This window comes from Rhynchophorus ferrugineus, unplaced genomic scaffold (assembly GCF_030347505.1).
Source record: "Rhynchophorus ferrugineus isolate W39M unplaced genomic scaffold, kcgeb_rfMv2 rfM2, whole genome shotgun sequence".
NCBI lineage: Eukaryota > Metazoa > Arthropoda > Insecta > Coleoptera > Curculionidae > Rhynchophorus > Rhynchophorus ferrugineus.
This window is the reverse complement of record NW_027472581.1, coordinates 76973686-76991745: the sequence shown is the minus strand read 5'-3', so window position 1 is coordinate 76991745 and position 18060 is coordinate 76973686. Positions and strand designations below refer to the sequence as shown.

The 18060-nt window shown below is 31.5% G+C and overlaps 1 protein-coding gene across 3 annotated transcripts in view; it reads right to left on the bottom strand.

Annotated features, from left to right (window-relative positions):
* The window catches only part of LOC143190536 (transient receptor potential cation channel subfamily A member 1 homolog), a 48857-nt gene that overhangs the window by 25028 nt on the left and 5769 nt on the right, over positions 1 to 18060 (bottom strand). Inside the window, exon 1 of one of the 3 annotated variants that reach the window (XM_076394877.1) lies at positions 5078 to 5229. The exons of the other annotated variants lie outside the window; for them this stretch is intronic. The gene's annotated coding sequence lies outside the window, so the exon portion shown is untranslated. Of the gene's footprint in view, positions 1 to 5077; positions 5230 to 18060 lie in introns of those variants that run through there. 3 annotated transcript variants of the gene reach the window in all.

The window sequence follows — 18060 nt, the reverse complement described above, 5'->3', positions numbered from 1 at the left end:
TCTGCAGCTAAGATATTGTACTAAGAAAGAGTAGAGCAGTCCTAGATGAATCATATAATCAGATGACATTCATCTAGAATATTTATATTTTTTACCAACTAGGGTTTATCCGGAAAGGGTATACTCTCATCCTTGAACCTACCAATTGGCGAGTGACCAACTTTTGAAACCATCTCAGAAGATTTTCATCCGGCTTTACCTTTCCTGGTTACTGGGATGACTGGGAAGATTTTTCTTGTGGGATTTTACACCACTGCCTCTCAATCACAAACATAAATTTACAACCATGTCCTAGCAGGATTCAAATCCGCGAGTATCCCAGTGTAGTAGGAGCGTTTTGTCCACCGTGGCTACCAAATCGCCTCATACAGAATCGTTCCATCTTGTTTTAAACATTAACTACATGCTATATAATAACATGTAATGTAATAAAAGTGTAATAGTTTAAGATTATTACACCTATTACTAAGTTTTGTAGTATATTATGTTTTGTTATTCTTTAATAGGTAGTTACATAACAAGTATGTTATTTTAGTGATACGTCGAATTGTTATCAAGTCTAATCAAGCTTATTAAGTTTGATAGCGAAATATAATGCTGTATTAAATTTTTTCTAAGTAAATTATTTTCAACAATTCTTCTTAATATCAAGTATTATTTTATTTGAATTATATTCACAGTAAAAACGTTTTAAAAGTCTAGTTTAATTAAGAAGTAGTATCATGGCTTTCACCAAATTGACCCGTAAAATACTTTCTATAATATTTTGAAGGTTACAAATCAAGTCAGGAAATAAAAATAAATCGATGTTTTTGCGCAAATTTATGATATAAATATATTAACTCGACTTTTGTTACAATATCTATTCGGAACCATTTAATTACGATAAACGGCAGTACAACAAAGCCGGTCGAACTCTCTTTCAAGGCCTTTATTCTTAACAGCGAATATAAACAAGACAAAGACATAAGTGGCTGGAAGCTATATATATGCGCTTGTAATTTTATCTATTTATCAGATTCGCATGCATGAAATTCTGGAACTTGGGTTCATACTTTAATGAACTACAATCTTTGTAATTAAAAATAATCTACCATTCATTGAAAAGTAACTGTTATTAGAAATATAGGAATAAGTAGAGGCTAACTAAGAGCAATGATTTGAAAAATAGTCTCCTTTTTCATGTGTGGGTTTCAAGGCGAATTTATTCATATACATTCCTAATCACTAATCGATGATATATGTACCTCTTTAATCGACAATATATTGTTACTTTTTTGGTAAAATGGTTAAAAGCCTTTCTTTTTGATTAGTTAGTCTACTTCAATCGCATTACTTATTAAACAACCGTCAAAAGATATCTCTGTCTAGGACTGAAGAAAAAGTATAGTCAGTGGTCAAAGATTCACAAATGAACTAAAGACTAAAAGACACCACTGAATAACCGCAAAACTGTCCATGTCAGTTTTGCGTTGCAGTGAATTGACAGAAATCTAATTATATTACTTGGCGGATACCCGATTCTTGGATAACCCAAGTAGAATCAGTAAAATAGCTCGAAATTTTCTCAACGAAAAACTACACGATGATCTCGAAATCAAATTAATTAACGAAATTAGCCAAGATTTCGGCTTTCGACTTTTAACATGAAAGACAATGCAAGACGCAACAATGTGGAAGCAACACAGCTACTGGACAACGCTCAGAAAATCAGAAGGGAAGATTTAAGCGAACCAGGTTTCATAAAATAGTATAGGGTTTAAGTGTTTAATCTTAATAGGATACAAGTGCAATTGTACCAAACATATCTAGTATAAGATGTATAAAAAATTGTGCGTTTTGAACATTTTGTTGAGCTTATTTGGGTTTTCACCACCAGCTCTTTCGTCACTTTTCACCACTGGAAATAATTCGTTTCAAAAAACTCTATTTCTTTTCGTTTCAACAGTGATTCGCAAATGGAAATTAGGTCTGTAAAATTTTTTACTTTTAGTTTATGTAGAACTCAAGTATCAAGTTTCTTACTACTACAGTTTCGGTACTAGTATAGATGGTTTAAAACGCTTTTATGATAGATTCATTAGTTTTTTCAAAATTGGTCAGCTAGGGTAAAAATTAGCAAACCACTTCTTACAAATCACAAAATTTTCAAAGAACCTCTGTTACATATCTCGCTTTTTAGAAGTAAAAAGGTAAAATAGTGTGAAGATTGATTCTTCTTTTTCAAAGTGCAATAACTTTAACTGGAATGGAATTTTCTATAGACTGTTGCCTTTCAAATATGCTATAGTATGATATCATTGAATAAATATTGCTAGTGACATACGACTTTTAATCCACCTATTAGGATAAACCGAAATTACTTTGTCTCAATCTTATATATAGCATGGCTTGTATTTTCATTTCGTTACAGCAACACTAGACATAGGCTCGAAGACTTAAATTTATGATAGAAAGTTTATATTCGGAAGAAGCGCATTCTACGTTGAAAATGTTATTTATTATGACTATTATTATACGGCATTAATACATAGACACAAATAAATCAATGATACAAGTTTTCTTTAATCGAAGAAACATACCACGACAAAAGTGATGACTTTCATGTTCGTAATGCAACAGTATTTTTTCTAGAGAAAACCTCTTCTTATATGTAGATCGGGCATTAATAATGTATTTATTCGAATCACGATTGAATTGGCCGAATAAAAAAGAAAAGATTCGTTTGCTATGTCACACCAGCGCGAATACGTTATGTTATATAAGAAAGACACTGCTGGTAATTGAACAAGAACTCCCATGTCCATTAAACAAAGATTTAAGTATGCGGAACTTAATTAATCTCTTAATGTGAGTATAGATTATAATTGAGGAAGTATTTATATAAACAAAAAGTCTAACAAATTCATCACAGGCTTTTTTGTTTTCTGTATATTTCAAATCCATATCGTCAGTTACAACCATTTATTTCAGGAATATACCAGTACCATTGAATTACTAATTTAATTAAAAAACATTACAATTACATTAACAATTAAAATTAAAAAACAAACATGATAAGTTCACTTCCTCGTGTAAAATAATTCCGTCTGCTTATTAAACGCATTTTTTGATAGAGAAAATACTGCTAATGCCAAATATATTAGTGGCTTGAAAAGCTTTATGAATATTCTGCACTAAGAAAATAAACCATTATTGACTCTTATTATGACCGAGGCGCTATAATAGACATAAATTCAATGACGCGTAGAAGAGCGAGACAAATGACATGTGTTTGACAATTTACACGCATTTTGACTCTGCAAAATTTGCTTTTCACGCAGTGCAAAACGTAAATAAAATATTTAATAAATCATAGCATTTTTGGAGCTGCTTAAGTGAAACATCAGTATGTGGCAATAGATGAAACTTGAGTTCCTAGAACAAATCTATAGTCTGTTCGAATTTTTTTGTACATACGTCATAAAAATGTTTAACTTATTGCCTGTCGCAGTTTGTAAATTCATTTTAGAATCCGACAATACTTTCCTTTTCATTTTAGTCTAGTTTAAAGGAGACACAATGTTGCCTGATTAGTTGGAATGTGTAAACGAATGAGCCAGTCAAAGTCGTCCGGTTGCCAGACGTATGCAAAATTCTTGAAAGCAATAGTGATAAGTGGTTATAACTCTTACCTATAAACTATTGTTGCTGTATAATTAACTGTAGTTTTTAGATGTAGTATAATGTTAAAATAAATCATATTTGATAACATTTTTGTTCAATTATTTTATTTAGATTAGAATTTTGTTGTATGTCAAAGCCAAACTGAGTTTTAGTCAGGGTTGATGAGGCAACATTGCGACGTTTTGATGTCACAAATTTAGATGACGTATGTACAAAATAACTTTGAACAGACTATAAGTAAAAATTATTATTAGCCGAGTAAACGGTGGCCAATGAAAGAAATCCTAAAGGACCAAAAATAAATCGGTTTACAAAATCATTGAAAAGTTAAAGAGGCGCTATATATATATATATATATATATATATATATATATATATATACGTATGGAAATAGAATTTGTTGAAGTATTAGGTTAAATTTCTAGAACATCTATTAATCTCATTATTTATGATCATATTCAATAATAATCATAAAAAGCTGCAAATGATACAAAGAATAATTAATCAAGTTTATATTATTAATTAAACTGAATGAAGCAACCAAGGAATATTGATTAAACACAATCAAAATCAACAATGTATACTTTTGCAAGATATTTATCGTAGAACAGTAAAATTTCTACTCCATATGATGATGATGATTCTACATGACCAGACTGATTTCATGTATACGAAGGTATTCGAAAGAATCGAATCTATTCATTGTTAATTATTCACTATTAATCTGTTCATATTATCGAATAGTCTCAATTTTATAAAACATAGCATATAAAATCTTAAAAATAATAATTCAGTTTCATTAATTATGAAGCTCTGTATTTAAAAACACATACCTGAAAAGTAATTCACAGTTCTTCTAGTATATGAAGAAATGTAGGTACAATCATTAATTATCACCTAAGATAACCAACAATAATATTAGATTTTATCTCATAATATAGATAATTATACCATTACGTTTCATTATAATGACCCCATCAACATTAATGTTCAATGCAATGACATTTAAATTGAATATTTTGAGATTGCCACATCAGAAATATTTAAGAATATGTATGGAATCTTGTAGAATACATTTCTGTATCTTTACATCACTGTTAAAACATATATTGCGATATTCTGTAAATCTGTCATTCCATTATATTATAACTTATTTTTATTAATTAACATTACAAACAATGGATAATCCTATAAAGACGCCGTTTTTAAAAATATTGGAAATCTTCTTGTATCCAATTTCGAAACTTCTTTGTATCCAATCTTCATTGCTTAACATTTTCAAGTATTTAAAATATATTAATGAAGGAATTGTGTTCTTCGGGTATTTAATGAAATTGCTGCCTAATTTTTAGAACTAAATTATTAATTCTTCTCGAAAACTTATAGTTGCTAATAAAACGTTTTTTCTTACCTTTTGATTACAGCATGGCTAATCATTGATTCGTGGAATTATATTTACTTTACACTCGCATTATCAATAATCAAGTCATTGTTAACTGTATTTTATGCGACGGTTCGGTACGCTCGTAGGTGCCGGACTATTAATAATTCAAAAGTTGAACCCAAATCGTTAGCTGGGGATCGTTAAAGTCGATTGAGTTTGATGGTAGGGTCTGAATCGTTTTGTTTTCTACTAAAATAACAATAATTTCTCTCTATATGATACGAACTATGTCCTTTTGAATTATTAAGTTTACTCAATAACATATACATTCGTTTTTTTAATAATTTTTCTTAGGTTTGATGGATTGACATTAGTTACAAATTAGGTTCTCTCACTTATTCTGATTATTTTAAAGGAAGTTTAAAAGGGTATTTATTGAGAAAAATTGGTACAATATTTTAATCATATTTTGAATCATTATCTATAACTTTTTCTAGTCACATGGTGATACCGTTTAGAAAGAACGATGTTGGTTTCTAAACGATTTCAGGATTTCGATAGGATGGACCAGCCAAGTCATATTCCATCGATCTAAACAAGTGGTAATCAAAAAGCACTATTTCTTTTGAGCTGCAAAAATGTGTTTTTCACAACTCTTGTAGCAACAATACATCGTTCAATTTGACAACTGATCTCGGAGGACATCTGCAGTAATAGTTGCTGATCCCACCATTACACAGCAAGACTAACCCATACTTTCTTGTGCTTGGAATTGTCATTGTAGATTCACTTGACATTTATTGTCATTCACATTACACCACCAGAGGAAACTCTGTTTATGTCTATATATGTGTACTATGTTTTTACCTGCTAAGCAATGAAACTCGGACGTTGACACGCTTCAAAATTGCTTTTGCAGTCAATTCGTGTAATAGCTATTTTCCTTCTGGACCTTTCCTATCGCATATAACGGCCTAGAAGCAGTTGATTCGTGAACTGCCGTTACGTTAAATTGCCTGAAAGTTCCAGATGAAAATTTCAGATGGCTTTTCGTCTAGTAAGTGTTGCAATTTATTTTCTTCGAACTTTTTGGTTCTCCAAACAGTTCTTTGTCATTGACATCAAAATCATCATACGTTTCTAAGGTCTGATGGCCTTCGGCAGCAGATTTTCAAATCAAACAACAAACATAATGAATGTGGAAATACAATTTTAAGCATTCCATGATTAGCGTCCCTTTGTACCAAATTACTCGTATTATTGAGTTATTTGGTGCAAACAGACGTAAATAAAGAAATGTTATTTTATTGAGAGAATTGTCAAAACCATTGACTTTAACAATGGTTGATTGTTGATTACATTTTGTTTTTGACATTTTCACTAATAGATACTATTGATCAAAATATTTGTAGTGAAAATATATGAGAATATGAGATTGATTAATACAAGTAAATATTTTCTTGGTTTGCTATATTTAAATTGTGAAGAAATGAAACAATTTTTCTAGCCCTTAATTAATATATTTGTATATTTAAATCAAATTATACGTCAAATCAACTATATTCTATTTAAATGATATATATTTCACAGATCAATCGATTCCAATTTCAAAAAGGTCTTCTAATTTATTTGAGATAATTCACACGATTTTTAAGCCACTTTGTTTTCTTAATAATATTACCAATATACATACATTATATCATATTATTTATCATCATCTTGTCAAGTCAACAAATATCAATTTTCTACGTTTGCTTATAATGTAAGCTTACCCGTTAACTGTTTTGAAAGTTAGTGCAACAAAGCTTTAATTATTGATATTAATAAGAAAAGAACATTTTACCAACAATCTCGTAAAAACAGCATGGAAAAATGTATAAAAATTGCTCAATAATTATACAAGATACGTTCCAATGAGAAAATTTAAGAAAACACCACTTCGTCAGCCTTTGAAAGCGTTATTGTCGAAATTTTATGTCCTACGGACATTTAGATGCAGAATTATTGACTCTAGCTTAAGACAGTGTTTCTATCATAAACTAGCTAAAACTTTTATCGAAAGTTGTCGTTCTCTATCAATAAAAAACCTCTTTAGGAATGTATATACTTGAATAAATGATACACTTGGTAGTACTTCATATAGTTTAGATTTTCCTTGTAATAATATAATTTTTCGTCATATACCTGATTATTATTACTAATTTATTAAATTAGTAGTGTTCAATTTTCTTCTAGTAAAAACTAACTTTAAGTTAACTAAGTCCTACTTATTTTGAAACACATCTTGTACATCCACTGTTATTATCAAACATGAAGCATGAATGCCATACTGCCGCTGGTTTATTAAAACGTAATATTGTCGATGGAAATCTCTGAGATATAATCTATGAGTATTCCGACAGCAGAAACATAAACAAAAAAAAAGTTAGTATTATGTATTAACGTAATAAAAACCTTTTTATTACCTTTTTTTTCTAAAAGGTATAAACATGGAATTCTAAAGATATTTCACGATGATTTCTCGTTAATTTTTTGAGATATTTAATGTTGAAGTTATCCGTTTAACCATTTACGTCCTTAGACCCCATTTGGAAAAGCGCTGGTAGAAAAATAACTTTATTAAATAACTAAATTGTTACTGTGATATAGCTGTATATTCAGAATTACCTTTCGTCGCTAAAATGTATCTTTCTGAGAAAATTGAAGTCGTAGCGAATACTCATTTTATTAATAAATCTTCCACAAGTATTGCTTTCACAAGAATCACTTAGAAGTGTTTCTGAAGCGCGCAGCTTGCCATGTTGGTTTTGCACCAGTAATTATCAAAATAATTACAGCTCCTGCTAAAATCGGCGTATGTGCGGCATATTTGGGTAACCAATAAACAAGAATACTTTCGAAATGTATGTGATTACAAAACATGCAATTGTTTTCAATCGTCTTCGGCACTCTAGTAGATGTGCATAGTTTTAATATATTTTATTAGTACAAGACTAGATACATACATTATTTGCGCTGTGTCAGTTATATTAATTTGTGTTGTTCATATTAGTAAGTAAACTAATTATTAATAAGTAACTAATTATTGGTTTAATAAACATAATATAATCATAATTGACCGTTCGTTTTCTATTAAAACCGAGATTTGGACGAAGCACCACAGTAACGACCATCTATTCAAATGTTCTTAATAATGGTTTCCGATAATTTTTTAAAATCATATTTTCTAACGTCTAATTATGTAAACTTCTTCAGGCCTTTTCCCGATGGTTCCATTAGTTGCGTGCGAGTTTCACATTTCTTGTCGAATTCATTTGAAATCCGAGTCGGTGTTGGCCAAGAATATTCGCCTCTCCATTGCTTTTCAACATAATGGTAGATGCAATTATGTGAAGAATATTTAAAAGGAGACATAACGTTCAATTTGATGCTTTTTGGTTTTTTGGTCATTGCCTGGGTTTACGTACATATAGCTTAAGAATGAATGAAGCAATGGTAAAGTATTGACATTTAATGGATCGTCCGCAATTTTATATCTCAACTCTTTGATTCAGGCAAATTCTACATGTTCTCACCGAAACCGTCTTAAAAATGAAGTTATTCGATTAAAATGCGACAGTCAGGGAACAAATTCAGAGACGCAGATGATTCCAATGTGTCAAAATTTGAAAAACAGGAAACTAACATTGTTAGAGGTTGCGGCCGATTGTTAACGGTGGTGAAATATGGTGAAGAATTTTTGAAGGCTTGTGTCATTAACAGCAACATACTGGTGGAAAAGTAGAAACTTTACTCGAGCTTCAAACTGATGATCTTATGATGACGAGGATTTATCTGCATCCAAACCTCCATCATTCGCATTTATCTTACGGATTGATGGTCAAACTTACTACCAGTAACTAGCATGACTGGGATCGTGTCGCATTTTATACTGCTTTTTATACGTCTTAAGTGGAATTTGAACCAGCGACATGGTAGCAATCCTATCGCATTGCCTCATATCAGTCATATTCTACTTCATATAATTGTACGAGTTTATAAAATATAACTGATTAAATTTACGATTAAATTAAAGAACCAAATACATTCTTGAGATAATATAATATTTTGAGTTAATAATGTTTCGAAATACTAATAGCATAGTAAATAACTCAGCATTCAAATTATGTATTCAGGTCATCAAATCACTAAACCCACAAGATATGTTTAATACTCTGTCTGATGATTTATTTAACTTAATTTAAACATTATAAAAAATACACAATCAAATCGAAATTAAGCTATTATTATTAAATTACTATATATCATTAGTAAACTATGGAAAATAACACAACACATAAATGATGGATAGTTATGGCGTTGCAAATAAAAACATTCATTCTTGAAAACACTTTTTTATATAATGTATGAGATCATTGTTCAACGTATTTTCAACATCAATTAATATATGGTAATTCCCAAAACGCCATACAAAAAACTTGTTTTTTTTAAGGTTGATACATCTACATATAATTATACAAAAGTCGTACATTTTACAGATATCTTAACACACTTTTATATAAATAAACTGTATGTTGTTTATACCGTTGCTGCATAACCAATATTTTATTTATACATGCATTATATATGCACAAGAAAAGGAATCATTTAGTATCTATTTATTCAACAAAAATAAAGGAAAAAAACACAAAAACATTGGAAAGGAATTGTATTAATAAAGTGCTACTTTTATGATGTATGATGTGTTTTAATGAGCATTCAATATTATAACGTAAATATTTTAAAAAAACCTTACTTACAACTTTTCATCAAAATAGAATTTTTTTAATTTAAATTACTTTTCGTTTGATTTTTAAGAGAGTAGAATTAAACTGTTAAATAATTAATTAATTGATTTGCGCCTTTCTTGACTATTTTTTTGTTGCCTTATTCTATTATCAGTTGTCGTTCGACCTTCGTAGAGTAAAGACGTGTTTGGAGCGACGGTCAGTGTAATAAATTTGAAAGTGTACTACCTGTGCCACAAATGCGATTTTAAAAAATAAGTAAAAACCGTGACGACAATAACAGTGTTAAAACTGCGCGTTAAATGTTTAGTGAAAATGTGTTTAAAACGATGGTCACTGCAATAAAGTAACAAAGGTAAAATTTTGGGGGCTGTTAAGGGTCGGAGGTGCATCATCTGTACCACAAATGCGGCGATATAACGGTTCTGAAACAAATACCGGTACTGAAATTTTTGTAAAAACGTGATTTAAACTATTCATTAAATAAAAATGATTGATAGAGAGAACCAGAGACTAAATGAGATGGAAACACAATCCTCAACGTCAGGTGAAGCTCATCTGGCACAACAGAATCAAATCTTTTGTCAAGAAAACCATAAGAGAACGCAAAATGAGCAAGCTCTCTATAATGCGTATATTAACGAAAAAACAGCCCGACGGAATCTGGAAATTGCACTAACAAATATGCAAAAACAATTAGATGCACTACAACTCCTAATAAAAAACCAAAACACATACAATCCAACTAGCATTCCCGTAGTGAACCAGTGCACTGAAAACAAATTGCCTGTAAACTATGAAACAGACGAGGAAGAATTGCAAAAAGAAGTAGGCTGGATAACAGTTAAAAGAAATAAGAAACGAAAAGCAAACTATACACCTGAAGCTTCACCACAACAACCAAAAACCATTAAAGCACAAGAATTGAATAAAGAAATAAAAGTGCCGAGACCACCTCCAATTATAGTAAGTAATGTCACAGACTTTGACTTGCTATATGAAACAATGAAAACAAATAATATACTATTTAGAGCAACAACATTAAACAATGGACAAATCAAATTAAACGCCGAATGTCGTAAAACTTTTACGAAAATTGCTGAGTGCTTGGAATTCCTAAAATTACAATGGCACTCGTATGAAGATAAGCAAACCAGAGACATTAAAGTAATGGCAAGAGGGCTTCCACCGACAGCTAAAACTACTAAAATAGTGGAAGAGTTAATAAAAAATGGACTTAAATGTACTGACGTCACAAATATCCTGAAAAAAGAACGAAATAAAAATAACAATGGAGAAATAGTTGTCCAGAAGAAGCCTTTACCACTGTTTATGTTATCATTCCAACATAACACGGACATAAAAGCAATTTATGAAATTAAACAAATTCTAGGAGTCGAAGTAAAAATAGAACCTCTTAGAAAGGCAAATCTTGTGCCACAGTGCAAGAGATGCCAATTACATGGACACACACAAAAATTCTGTAAAAGGGAACCAAGGTGTGTAAAATGCTCAGGAAAACACATCACGGGAGAATGCAAAAAACCCAAAGGAACAAAAGCGAAATGTGCGAATTGCAATGAAGCGCATCCAGCAAGCTACAGAGGATGCGTAGTTGCGAAAACATTCCAAGAGAGAAGAAATAAAATCAGTCAGGCTAAAGAGCAAAAAACAGTGACTCAAAATAAACAACCAAAAATGTACAACGAAGTCAACGATGAAATGACCTATGCTCAAAGCATAAACCAAACCGCTCAAAAAGAAACAAAAAAAGAAGACGTTACAACCAACGAACTGCTATTGAAACTTATAGCAAAGCTGGACAACCAGGAAAAGATTATTGAATCGTTTTCTGAAAGATTACTTAAACTCGAAAACAATAGGGCGGTGGCCTCAAGAACTAAAAATGGCAAGTAAAGACATCCGCATCGCAATTTGGAATGCTAATGGGATTCAGAAACATCACGCTGACCTACAAGTATTCCTAGAATTGCAAAAAATAGATATTTGCTTAATATCTGAAACCCATTTGACAAAGGAATCCTTTATTAAATTTAGAGGATATCACTTTTACCACACCATTCATCCAGCTAACACAGCAAGAGGAGGAAGTGCAATAATAATAAAAAATAATATATGCCATCATCAAGAACCCGGACTCAGTTTAGCAGAAAATCAGGTAACGGCAGTAACTGTTATATCTAGCAAATACAGGGTTACATTAGCTTCCATATATAGCCCTCCAAGATACAACCAAAAAAAAGAAAATTACTTGAATGTTCTAAACAACCTAGGAGAAAAATTTATAATCGGTGGTGATTTCAATGCTAAAAATACAAGATGGGGATCTAGAATGACGACAACTAAAGGTAATGAATTACATAAAGCAGCTGCTGAGCTAGGGTGCAGTTACATGTCGACAGGAAAACCAACTTATTGGCCTACCGATCCAGAGAAAACTCCAGACCTGTTAGACTTCTTTATAGCTAGAAACATAACCACTAACTACATGGAAGTGGAAGAAAATTTTGACTTAAGTTCAGATCACACACCTGTGATTTTGACGCTGAGTGAAAACATTATAAGAAAACAACAAAATCCAACATTAACCAACAAGAGGACAGACTGGGAAGGATTTGTTGAAGAAATAAACAATCGAATTCAACTAAATGTTCCCCTTAAGACAGAAGACCAATTAAATTATGAAACCGAAAAATTCGTTGCAGACATCCAACAGGCTGCTTGGAATAACACTCCAGAAATTAAAACTTCAACCAAAGGAATAAATTACCCGAAAGAAATCAAGGAAATGGTAGCTGAAAAACGAAAACTACGGAAAAAATGGCAGCAAAATAGAACACCTGAAAATAAGAATATCTTAAACAACATAACACAAAGGTTGAAGAGGGAAATTTTGGAAATTAAAAACAATTCCATAAATAACTATCTACGAAATTTAACAGACGACAAGAACACAGACTATTCGCTCTGGAAAGCCACTAAATACCTAAAACGATCCTGTCTACATAGTCCTCCGATAAGAAACATGCATGGAAGTTGGGCACGCAGCAACCTGGAGAAAGCAGAAGCATTCGCTGACCATTTAGAGAAAACTTTCAAACCAAACGAAAGTGAAATTGAACATACTTTACCGGACATAGACGGCGAAAATTCGACAATTCAATTAACAACTCCGAAAGAAGTCACCAACGTTATTAAAACAAACATCAAGCCAAATAAATCACCAGGCTATGATTTAATAACAGGGCAATTGCTGCACAATCTGCCAAGAAAGGGTATTATAAAGCTCACTAACTTAATCAATGCAGCATTTCGACTGAAATATGTCCCAGACGTTTGGAAAATGGCTGAAATAATAATGGTTCCAAAACCTGGAAAATCACCAAATGATATAAAAGCTTATCGACCTATCTCACTGTTACCGATGATAGCTAAGGTATTTGAAAAGCTCCTCTTGAAAAGATTAAAACCAATTATAGAGAGAAAAAACCTAATACCAACACACCAGTTTGGGTTTATTACCAAACATTCAACGATTGATCAAGTGCATAGAATAACAGATGTTATTGAAAAAGCCTATGAAGATAATAAAGTATGCTCAGCTGTATTCTTAGATGTAGCACAAGCTTTCGACAAGGTATGGCACAAAGGCCTCGTCCATAAGCTACAGAAAATATTACCGAAGCAACACACCGAACTATTAAAATCCTACATCACAGCCAGAATGTTTAGAGTGAAACAAGAGGAAGCTTACTCTACAATAAAAGAAGCTAAAGCAGGTGTACCACAAGGAAGTGTACTGGGGCCAATTCTGTACCTACTTTATACATGTGATATACCACAAATCGAAAACATTACAATGGCTACATTTGCTGATGATACTGCTATTCTTGCTGTCGGAAACAATAGCGAAGATGCAACCAGAAACCTACAACAGGCTACTGACGCTATAAATAAATGGACCCAAATCTGGAAAATACAAATTAACCAAAACAAATCTGTGCATGTTCAATTCACCTATAAACAGGCCGCGCTTACACCATTGACCATAAACCACACTGTCATACCATACAGCAATAATGCTAAGTATCTCGGAATGACACTTGATGCAAAACTACGGTGGAAGGAACATGTCAAAAAGAAAAGAAAAGAACTTGAGTTAAAATATAGAAAAATGTATTGGCTAATTGGAAGAAAATCTCAATTAACTATACATAATAAATTACTTCTATATAAACAAATATTAAAACCTATATGGACATACGGAATACAATTATGGGGATGTTCCGCAAAAAGCAACATAAATCTAATACAAGTTTTCCAGAACAAAGTCCTAAGAAGCATCGTAGGTGCACCCAGATATTACCGGACCATTTATTTACATCGAGATCTTCAGATACCGACTGTCAATCAAGAAATTAAAAGAATTGCAAAGAGACATGAGGAGAGACTTCACTCTCATGTTAATTTCGAAGTATTACAACTCTTGGACAACACCAAAACCGGACGCAGACTCAAAAGGACCAAACCATTTGAACTTGTGTAGTGTGTTGTAGTGTAGTGCAGTGAGGTGCATTAGAAAAAACTCAAAGTGTTAAAACAATTATTATTATGTTAGAGACTATGTAGGACTGATGAGTCCTATTAGATATATACCTAGATTTAAGCTATTATAAGGACAAATTGTAGGTTAGTCGGCAACGACTAGTAACAATGTATATAATTATAAAAAAAAAAAAAAAAAAAAAATTCTATTATGAATTCTTCAACAAATCCTTTATACTATTCTCAGTAACTTAGCTTCTTATCTATTATCGATTTAGTAGTAAATAACTTTAAATGGGGACTTGCTAATAATGTTAGTGTTGAGTGTAGGGAGCTACCAGAAACTGGTAGGGCTGGGTCAGAGAAAATCGGGAGAAGGCTACAAGATTTGAACACCACCTTGAGATAATGTTTCGACTCCATAGAGCGGAGGGCATTAAATCACTGCCCTACACTACCGGAGAGGAAAAGATGAAAATTACCATTGGCACTTTTACCAATATTAAGAAATAATTTTAAAAATTATATTATTACCTGGAAAATATTAAAAGAACTTCCACGAAAAGCACTAATTAAGATTTTCAACATAATAAATGCTTCATTTATTCTATGATATGTACCATATGTCTATAAATGAGGAAGATGGCTGAAATAATTATAATTCTTATACCAGGGAAGCTATCTCATGAAACAACGTCATACCAGTCAACATCACTATTGCTGACAATGTCCAAATTATTTTAAAAACTTATTCAGTAAAGGATAGAACCAATCACTGATGAAAATCATCTTATTTTGGATCGTCAATATTATTTCTTGGCGAAACAACATTCCACGATTGATTAGGTTCACAGAATCACCAATGCCATGGAAAAATCGCAGAAATAAAATAAATTTGTTAAAAATACACGCAGGTATGCCACAGCGAAGTGTATCGGAAGTTTTTCTATGATTGGAACTAGTCTTTTAACTGCTGTCGGGGTGTCGTCCGGTGAGAAAAATATCGTTTTTGATATTAAAAAAAAATATCCATATATCGGAGGAAAAAAAATATCGATTTTTTTTGCAATAACAACGATTTAAAATTAAGTATCAAAATATAGTGAAACTTTAAAATTAAGTACCAATTTTATAATGTTTTTTTAATGTATATGGGATATCTTAAATTAAAAAAATATCGAAAAATATCGTCTGAAAGGAATATCGATATACCGGTCAAAATTTTTTTCCAAAAATTATCGATATATCCATATTTTTTCTACACTACCGGAGAGGAAAAGATGAAAATTACCATTGGCACTTTTACCAATATTAAGAAATAATTTTAAAAATTATATTATTACCTGGAAAATATTAAAAGAACTTCCACGAAAAGCACTAATTAAGATTTTCAACATAATAAATGCTTCATTTATTCTATGATATGTACCATATGTCTATAAATGAGGAAGATGGCTGAAATAATTATAATTCTTATACCAGGGAAGCTATCTCATGAAACAACGTCATACCAGTCAACATCACTATTGCTGACAATGTCCAAATTATTTTAAAAACTTATTCAGTAAAGGATAGAACCAATCACTGATGAAAATCATCTTATTTTGGATCGTCAATATTATTTCTTGGCGAAACAACATTCCACGATTGATTAGGTTCACAGAATCACCAATGCCATGGAAAAATCGCAGAAATAAAATAAATTTGTTAAAAATACACGCAGGTATGCCACAGCGAAGTGTATCGGAAGTTTTTCTATGATTGGAACTAGTCTTTTAACTGCTGTCGGGGTGTCGTCCGGTGAGAAAAATATCGTTTTTGATATTAAAAAAAAATATCCATATATCGGAGGAAAAAAAATATCGATTTTTTTTGCAATAACAACGATTTAAAATTAAGTATCAAAATATAGTGAAACTTTAAAATTAAGTACCAATTTTATAATGTTTTTTTAATGTATATGGGATATCTTAAATTAAAAAAATATCGAAAAATATCGTCTGAAAGGAATATCGATATACCGGTCAAAATTTTTTTCCAAAAAATATCGATATATCGATATATCGATATTTTTTCGGCATTTTTAATCTGATGTACTCAAGTTGAAGTACAAGAAATGTACTGTTTTTTCTTTGTCAACTAGTCTTAGCAATAGCCAGTCAACAAGTTACTTGCGAGTTGTTCTTGTTATGTCATGGTACATTTGTAACAATAATGTACAAAAGGATCTGAAGGCAGGAATTATCAACAATTTTACCAAGGACTATGCCCAAAGACATGAATAGAGGCTTCATCAGCATACCAATGTTGAAGTTCTCCAGTTCCTAGATAATGATGGCTTAGTCAGAGAGTTAAAGAAAGTATATCCATATGACCTAATTCAGTGAAGGTATAAGTAAAACTTATTGTACAATAAAAACTATCTATCGTAGAATAAGTACTTTGTAATTTTAAATTGTAGCAAATGAGGATAAAAATAAGTTTCTTATTAGTGTTAATTTACTAGATTGCTATAATAAATAATTAAAAAAATGTGACCTTACATCTAGAACATATGGATACCGTTCTGAATGTTCAATAAAAATTACTATTCTCGAGATGTTTGATAAAATCCGCCATATGTTCTTGATAATAATCGAATCAAAGTACACAAAATAGTTGAGCTACAATTATATCGCAAAAGTACAGTGTTGCATTACAGTGTGTACATTAATACTCGAAACAGTATATTTCTGAGATAAAGGGGGTCTGAACACTAAAGTAGTTTTTTCTTGAAATTATAGTTAATTCTTACTGAACATTTATTTTGTAGCCTTCCTAGAGATCTTGTAAAGGAGTGAAACATTTTGATTTTCCATCTTCTTCTAATTACTTATTGAAAGTATTTAGAAAAAATAGCTAGCAAGGCCTCAGAATGATATTAGAACCATGTGTGTTCCCATCTTTTTGGCAACATCGCTGTACAGAGCAAAAGAACGATGTTTGTTTGGCAGCAATTTTCGCATTTCTTCAGCATATGAAATTTGTTCGTATACCAGCCAAGCCAAACTGCATCAGTCTGCAAAAGTCGAAAATTGTATTAAGAATACGTATTTTCTAGTGAATATGCTGGGTGTGGCAGAGTTCTAACTGCAACAATGTATCGTTTACAACTCTTGCAACATGTGACCGAGCTTTGCCATGCAAAAGGAAGATTTAAAAGTACAGACTAAAAGTTTCATTCAGCTTTAATGTTAAAGGTATGGGTGTAGTAACCTTGCTGATCTCATTATAGACAAAGAAAAACTTTATGGACATAAATATTCCGTCTCGGTGTCGAAGTGAATGGCTCTCCTGGACTAACCAATAACTTTTTGCATTTAAAATTATCATAGTATATTCCCTTTTTATCGGCAGTCATAACAAGCCATATAAACTCTTCTATTTTTGTCTATGAAAGCTGGGAATATTTTTAACCTTTCTTTAATTGTTTCTCCTTATGGATTCCTATAGTATGTAGAGAACTGGAACAGTTGGTCCATCAACTACTGAGCTATCTGAATTTTAGCTGGCTTTTCATCCATTAAGTTTTGTAATTCATTGTCTTTGAACTTTGTCTTTTGTGGTTCGTTTTCCTTGACAATAAAATCGCAACTTTTATATTGTTGAGACCAAAAC